The 5,000-nt window shown below is 46.5% G+C and overlaps 23 non-coding genes across 23 annotated transcripts in view; all 23 read left to right on the top strand.

The window, feature by feature from the left end:
- The window catches only part of LOC148962123 (5S ribosomal RNA), a 119-nt gene extending 47 nt beyond the window's left edge, over positions 1 to 72 (top strand). The window contains exon 1 of the ribosomal RNA XR_016151514.1: positions 1 to 72. This exon is cut by the window's left edge and continues 47 nt beyond it. This is a non-coding gene — a ribosomal RNA (5S ribosomal RNA).
- Positions 73 to 164: 92 nt separating this feature from the next.
- Positions 165 to 283, top strand: LOC148962122 (5S ribosomal RNA). The gene has a single exon (XR_016151503.1). It is a non-coding gene; the product is annotated as a 5S ribosomal RNA (ribosomal RNA).
- A 168-nt stretch (positions 284 to 451) lies between these two features.
- On the top strand, positions 452 to 570 carry LOC148962121 (5S ribosomal RNA). Its single transcript, XR_016151492.1, has one exon. It is a non-coding gene; the product is annotated as a 5S ribosomal RNA (ribosomal RNA).
- A 92-nt stretch (positions 571 to 662) lies between these two features.
- On the top strand, positions 663 to 781 carry LOC148962120 (5S ribosomal RNA). Its single transcript, XR_016151481.1, has one exon. It is a non-coding gene; the product is annotated as a 5S ribosomal RNA (ribosomal RNA).
- Positions 782 to 873: 92 nt separating this feature from the next.
- On the top strand, positions 874 to 992 carry LOC148962119 (5S ribosomal RNA). Its single transcript, XR_016151470.1, has one exon. It is a non-coding gene; the product is annotated as a 5S ribosomal RNA (ribosomal RNA).
- A 92-nt stretch (positions 993 to 1,084) lies between these two features.
- LOC148962118 (5S ribosomal RNA) lies at positions 1,085 to 1,203 on the top strand. Its single transcript, XR_016151459.1, has one exon. It is a non-coding gene; the product is annotated as a 5S ribosomal RNA (ribosomal RNA).
- A 92-nt stretch (positions 1,204 to 1,295) lies between these two features.
- On the top strand, positions 1,296 to 1,414 carry LOC148962117 (5S ribosomal RNA). Its single transcript, XR_016153175.1, has one exon. It is a non-coding gene; the product is annotated as a 5S ribosomal RNA (ribosomal RNA).
- Positions 1,415 to 1,506: 92 nt separating this feature from the next.
- Positions 1,507 to 1,625, top strand: LOC148962116 (5S ribosomal RNA). The gene has a single exon (XR_016151448.1). It is a non-coding gene; the product is annotated as a 5S ribosomal RNA (ribosomal RNA).
- A 92-nt stretch (positions 1,626 to 1,717) lies between these two features.
- LOC148962115 (5S ribosomal RNA) lies at positions 1,718 to 1,836 on the top strand. Its single transcript, XR_016151437.1, has one exon. It is a non-coding gene; the product is annotated as a 5S ribosomal RNA (ribosomal RNA).
- Positions 1,837 to 2,007: 171 nt separating this feature from the next.
- On the top strand, positions 2,008 to 2,126 carry LOC148962114 (5S ribosomal RNA). Its single transcript, XR_016151426.1, has one exon. It is a non-coding gene; the product is annotated as a 5S ribosomal RNA (ribosomal RNA).
- Positions 2,127 to 2,218: 92 nt separating this feature from the next.
- LOC148962113 (5S ribosomal RNA) lies at positions 2,219 to 2,337 on the top strand. Its single transcript, XR_016151415.1, has one exon. It is a non-coding gene; the product is annotated as a 5S ribosomal RNA (ribosomal RNA).
- Positions 2,338 to 2,429: 92 nt separating this feature from the next.
- On the top strand, positions 2,430 to 2,548 carry LOC148962112 (5S ribosomal RNA). The gene has a single exon (XR_016151403.1). It is a non-coding gene; the product is annotated as a 5S ribosomal RNA (ribosomal RNA).
- Positions 2,549 to 2,721: 173 nt separating this feature from the next.
- On the top strand, positions 2,722 to 2,840 carry LOC148962111 (5S ribosomal RNA). The gene has a single exon (XR_016151391.1). It is a non-coding gene; the product is annotated as a 5S ribosomal RNA (ribosomal RNA).
- Positions 2,841 to 2,932: 92 nt separating this feature from the next.
- LOC148962110 (5S ribosomal RNA) lies at positions 2,933 to 3,051 on the top strand. The gene has a single exon (XR_016151379.1). It is a non-coding gene; the product is annotated as a 5S ribosomal RNA (ribosomal RNA).
- Positions 3,052 to 3,143: 92 nt separating this feature from the next.
- Positions 3,144 to 3,262, top strand: LOC148962109 (5S ribosomal RNA). Its single transcript, XR_016151368.1, has one exon. It is a non-coding gene; the product is annotated as a 5S ribosomal RNA (ribosomal RNA).
- A 92-nt stretch (positions 3,263 to 3,354) lies between these two features.
- On the top strand, positions 3,355 to 3,473 carry LOC148962108 (5S ribosomal RNA). Its single transcript, XR_016151357.1, has one exon. It is a non-coding gene; the product is annotated as a 5S ribosomal RNA (ribosomal RNA).
- A 171-nt stretch (positions 3,474 to 3,644) lies between these two features.
- On the top strand, positions 3,645 to 3,763 carry LOC148962107 (5S ribosomal RNA). The gene has a single exon (XR_016151345.1). It is a non-coding gene; the product is annotated as a 5S ribosomal RNA (ribosomal RNA).
- Positions 3,764 to 3,855: 92 nt separating this feature from the next.
- LOC148962106 (5S ribosomal RNA) lies at positions 3,856 to 3,974 on the top strand. Its single transcript, XR_016151333.1, has one exon. It is a non-coding gene; the product is annotated as a 5S ribosomal RNA (ribosomal RNA).
- A 92-nt stretch (positions 3,975 to 4,066) lies between these two features.
- Positions 4,067 to 4,185, top strand: LOC148962105 (5S ribosomal RNA). The gene has a single exon (XR_016151322.1). It is a non-coding gene; the product is annotated as a 5S ribosomal RNA (ribosomal RNA).
- Positions 4,186 to 4,277: 92 nt separating this feature from the next.
- LOC148962104 (5S ribosomal RNA) lies at positions 4,278 to 4,396 on the top strand. Its single transcript, XR_016151311.1, has one exon. It is a non-coding gene; the product is annotated as a 5S ribosomal RNA (ribosomal RNA).
- Positions 4,397 to 4,488: 92 nt separating this feature from the next.
- LOC148962103 (5S ribosomal RNA) lies at positions 4,489 to 4,607 on the top strand. Its single transcript, XR_016151300.1, has one exon. It is a non-coding gene; the product is annotated as a 5S ribosomal RNA (ribosomal RNA).
- Positions 4,608 to 4,699: 92 nt separating this feature from the next.
- Positions 4,700 to 4,818, top strand: LOC148962102 (5S ribosomal RNA). Its single transcript, XR_016153211.1, has one exon. It is a non-coding gene; the product is annotated as a 5S ribosomal RNA (ribosomal RNA).
- A 92-nt stretch (positions 4,819 to 4,910) lies between these two features.
- Positions 4,911 to 5,000, top strand: part of LOC148962101 (5S ribosomal RNA) — a 119-nt gene continuing 29 nt past the window's right edge. Inside the window, exon 1 of the ribosomal RNA XR_016151288.1 lies at positions 4,911 to 5,000. This exon is cut by the window's right edge and continues 29 nt beyond it. This is a non-coding gene — a ribosomal RNA (5S ribosomal RNA).

The following is a 5,000-nucleotide window of genomic DNA, read 5'->3' as shown; positions in this document are numbered from 1 at the left end:
GAAGCTAAGCAGGGTCGGGCCTGGTTAGTACTTGGATGGGAGACCGCCTGGGAATACCAGGTGCTGTAAGCTTTATTGTTGGATGGGAGACCTAGTAAGCTTTATATGGTTTACTACCCTAATGTTCTAACCATTCAAATAGCCCAATTTTGGCAGCAGATTTTGCTTACGGCCATACCACCTTGAGAACGCCCGAACTCGTCTGATCTCGGAAGCTAAGCAGGGTCGGGCCTGGTTAGTACTTGGATGGGAGACCGCCTGGGAATACCAGGTGCTGTAAGCTTTATTGTTTAAAAAAAAAAAAAAAAAAGAGTCAATGAAATGGTTCAAAAATCCTAAATTGTCTTTTTTCCCCCTCAAAATGCCTGAAATCGTCTCTGAGTTTCTTCAGAAAGCCTGAAAGAGTCTCTTTTTTTTTTCTTCAAATAGCCCAATTTTGGCAGCAGATTTCGCTTACGGCCATACCACCTTGAGAACGCCCGAACTCGTCTGATCTCGGAAGCTAAGCAGGGTCGGGCCTGGTTAGTACTTGGATGGGAGACCGCCTGGGAATACCAGGTGCTGTAAGCTTTATTGTTGGATGGGAGACCTAGTAAGCTTTATATGGTTTACTACCCTAATGTTCTAACCATTCAAATAGCCCAATTTTGGCAGCAGATTTGGCTTACGGCCATACCACCTTGAGAACGCCCGAACTCGTCTGATCTCGGAAGCTAAGCAGGGTCGGGCCTGGTTAGTACTTGGATGGGAGACCGCCTGGGAATACCAGGTGCTGTAAGCTTTATTGTTGGATGGGAGACCTAGTAAGCTTTATATGGTTTACTACCCTAATGTTCTAACCATTCAAAAAGCCCAATTTTGGCAGCAGATTTTGCTTACGGCCATACCACCTTGAGAACGCCCGAACTCGTCTGATCTCGGAAGCTAAGCAGGGTCGGGCCTGGTTAGTACTTGGATGGGAGACCGCCTGGGAATACCAGGTGCTGTAAGCTTTATTGTTGGATGGGAGACCTAGTAAGCTTTATATGGTTTACTACCCTAATGTTCTAACCATTCAAAAAGCCCAATTTTGGCAGCAGATTTTGCTTACGGCCATACCACCTTGAGAACGCCCGAACTCGTCTGATCTCGGAAGCTAAGCAGGGTCGGGCCTGGTTAGTACTTGGATGGGAGACCGCCTGGGAATACCAGGTGCTGTAAGCTTTATTGTTGGATGGGAGACCTAGTAAGCTTTATATGGTTTACTACCCTAATGTTCTAACCATTCAAATAGCCCAATTTTGGCAGCAGATTTCGCTTACGGCCATACCACCTTGAGAACGCCCGAACTCGTCTGATCTCGGAAGCTAAGCAGGGTCGGGCCTGGTAAGTACTTGGATGGGAGACCGCCTGGGAATACCAGGTGCTGTAAGCTTTATTGTTGGATGGGAGACCTAGTAAGCTTTATATGGTTTACTACTCTAATGTTCTAACCATTCAAATAGCCCAATTTTGGCAGCAGATTTTGCTTACGGCCATACCACCTTGAGAACGCCCGAACTCGTCTGATCTCGGAAGCTAAGCAGGGTCGGGCCTGGTTAGTACTTGGATGGGAGACCGCCTGGGAATACCAGGTGCTGTAAGCTTTATTGTTGGATGGGAGACCTAGTAAGCTTTATATGGTTTACTACCCTAATGTTCTAACCATTCAAATAGCCCAATTTTGGCAGCAGATTTTGCTTACGGCCATACCACCTTGAGAACGCCCGAACTCGTCTGATCTCGGAAGCTAAGCAGGGTCGGGCCTGGTTAGTACTTGGATGGGAGACCGCCTGGGAATACCAGGTGCTGTAAGCTTTATTGTTTAAAAAAAAAAAAAAAAAAAAAGAGTCAATGAAATGGTTCAAAAATCCTAAATTGTCTTTTTTCCCCCTCAAAATGCCTGAAATCGTCTCTGAGTTTCTTCAGAAAGCCTGAAAGAGTCTCTTTTTTTTTTCTTCAAATAGCCCAATTTTGGCAGCAGATTTCGCTTACGGCCATACCACCTTGAGAACGCCCGAACTCGTCTGATCTCGGAAGCTAAGCAGGGTCGGGCCTGGTTAGTACTTGGATGGGAGACCGCCTGGGAATACCAGGTGCTGTAAGCTTTATTGTTGGATGGGAGACCTAGTAAGCTTTATATGGTTTACTACCCTAATGTTCTAACCATTCAAATAGCCCAATTTTGGCAGCAGATTTTGCTTACGGCCATACCACCTTGAGAACGCCCGAACTCGTCTGATCTCGGAAGCTAAGCAGGGTCGGGCCTGGTTAGTACTTGGATGGGAGACCGCCTGGGAATACCAGGTGCTGTAAGCTTTATTGTTGGATGGGAGACCTAGTAAGCTTTATATGGTTTACTACCCTAATGTTCTAACCATTCAAATAGCCCAATTTTGGCAGCAGATTTTGCTTACGGCCATACCACCTTGAGAACGCCCGAACTCGTCTGATCTCGGAAGCTAAGCAGGGTCGGGCCTGGTTAGTACTTGGATGGGAGACCGCCTGGGAATACCAGGTGCTGTAAGCTTTATTGTTTAAAAAAAAAAAAAAAAAAAAAAAGAGTCAATGAAATGGTTCAAAAATCCTAAATTGTCTTTTTTCCCCCTCAAAATGCCTGAAATCGTCTCTGAGTTTCTTCAGAAAGCCTGAAAGAGTCTCTTTTTTTTTTCTTCAAATAGCCCAATTTTGGCAGCAGATTTCGCTTACGGCCATACCACCTTGAGAACGCCCGAACTCGTCTGATCTCGGAAGCTAAGCAGGGTCGGGCCTGGTTAGTACTTGGATGGGAGACCGCCTGGGAATACCAGGTGCTGTAAGCTTTATTGTTGGATGGGAGACCTAGTAAGCTTTATATGGTTTACTACCCTAATGTTCTAACCATTCAAATAGTCCAATTTTGGCAGCAGATTTCGCTTACGGCCATACCACCTTGAGAACGCCCGAACTCGTCTGATCTCGGAAGCTAAGCAGGGTCGGGCCTGGTTAGTACTTGGATGGGAGACCGCCTGGGAATACCAGGTGCTGTAAGCTTTATTGTTGGATGGGAGACCTAGTAAGCTTTAGATGGTTTACTACCCTAATGTTCTAACCATTCAAAAAGCCCAATTTTGGCAGCAGATTTTGCTTACGGCCATACCACCTTGAGAACGCCCGAACTCGTCTGATCTCGGAAGCTAAGCAGGGTCGGGCCTGGTTAGTACTTGGATGGGAGACCGCCTGGGAATACCAGGTGCTGTAAGCTTTATTGTTGGATGGGAGACCTAGTAAGCTTTATATGGTTTACTACCCTAATGTTCTAACCATTCAAAAAGCCCAATTTTGGCAGCAGATTTTGCTTACGGCCATACCACCTTGAGAACGCCCGAACTCGTCTGATCTCGGAAGCTAAGCAGGGTCGGGCCTGGTTAGTACTTGGATGGGAGACCGCCTGGGAATACCAGGTGCTGTAAGCTTTATTGTTTAAAAAAAAAAAAAAAAAAAAAAGAGTCAATGAAATTGTTCAAAAATCCTAAATTGTCTTTTTCCCCCCTCAAAATGCCTGAAATCGTCTCTGAGTTTCTTCAGAAAGCCTGAAAGAGTCTCTTTTTTTTTCTTCAAATAGCCCAATTTTGGCAGCAGATTTCGCTTACGGCCATACCACCTTGAGAACGCCCGAACTCGTCTGATCTCGGAAGCTAAGCAGGGTCGGGCCTGGTTAGTACTTGGATGGGAGACCGCCTGGGAATACCAGGTGCTGTAAGCTTTATTGTTGGATGGGAGACCTAGTAAGCTTTATATGGTTTACTACCCTAATGTTCTAACCATTCAAATAGCCCAATTTTGGCAGCAGATTTTGCTTACGGCCATACCACCTTGAGAACGCCCGAACTCGTCTGATCTCGGAAGCTAAGCAGGGTCGGGCCTGGTTAGTACTTGGATGGGAGACCGCCTGGGAATACCAGGTGCTGTAAGCTTTATTGTTGGATGGGAGACCTAGTAAGCTTTATATGGTTTACTACCCTAATGTTCTAACCATTCAAATAGCCCAATTTTGGCAGCAGATTTCGCTTACGGCCATACCACCTTGAGAACGCCCGAACTCGTCTGATCTCGGAAGCTAAGCAGGGTCGGGCCTGGTTAGTACTTGGATGGGAGACCGCCTGGGAATACCAGGTGCTGTAAGCTTTATTGTTGGATGGGAGACCTAGTAAGCTTTATATGGTTTACTACCCTAATGTTCTAACCATTCAAATAGCCCAATTTTGGCAGCAGATTTTGCTTACGGCCATACCACCTTGAGAACGCCCGAACTCGTCTGATCTCGGAAGCTAAGCAGGGTCGGGCCTGGTTAGTACTTGGATGGGAGACCGCCTGGGAATACCAGGTGCTGTAAGCTTTATTGTTGGATGGGAGACCTAGTAAGCTTTATATGGTTTACTACCCTAATGTTCTAACCATTCAAAAAGCCCAATTTTGGCAGCAGATTTTGCTTACGGCCATACCACCTTGAGAACGCCCGAACTCGTCTGATCTCGGAAGCTAAGCAGGGTCGGGCCTGGTTAGTACTTGGATGGGAGACCGCCTGGGAATACCAGGTGCTGTAAGCTTTATTGTTGGATGGGAGACCTAGTAAGCTTTATATGGTTTACTACCCTAATGTTCTAACCATTCAAAAAGCCCAATTTTGGCAGCAGATTTCGCTTACGGCCATACCACCTTGAGAACGCCCGAACTCGTCTGATCTCGGAAGCTAAGCAGGGTCGGGCCTGGTTAGTACTTGGATGGGAGACCGCCTGTGAATACCAGGTGCTGTAAGCTTTATTGTTGGATGGGAGACCTAGTAAGCTTTATATGGTTTACTACCCTAATGTTCTAACCATTCAAATAGCCCAATTTTGGCAGCAGATTTCGCTTACGGCCATACCACCTTGAGAACGCCCGAACTCGTCTGATCTCGGAAGCTAAGCAGGGTCGGGCCTGGTTAGTACTTGGATGGGAGA

This window comes from Pimephales promelas (genome assembly GCF_988280905.1).
Source record: "Pimephales promelas chromosome 3 unlocalized genomic scaffold, fPimPro1.hap1.1 SUPER_3_unloc_1, whole genome shotgun sequence".
Classification (NCBI taxonomy): domain Eukaryota; kingdom Metazoa; phylum Chordata; class Actinopteri; order Cypriniformes; family Leuciscidae; genus Pimephales; species Pimephales promelas.
The sequence above is the reverse complement of the archived record's forward strand: the minus strand, read 5'-3'. Positions and strand labels throughout refer to the sequence as shown.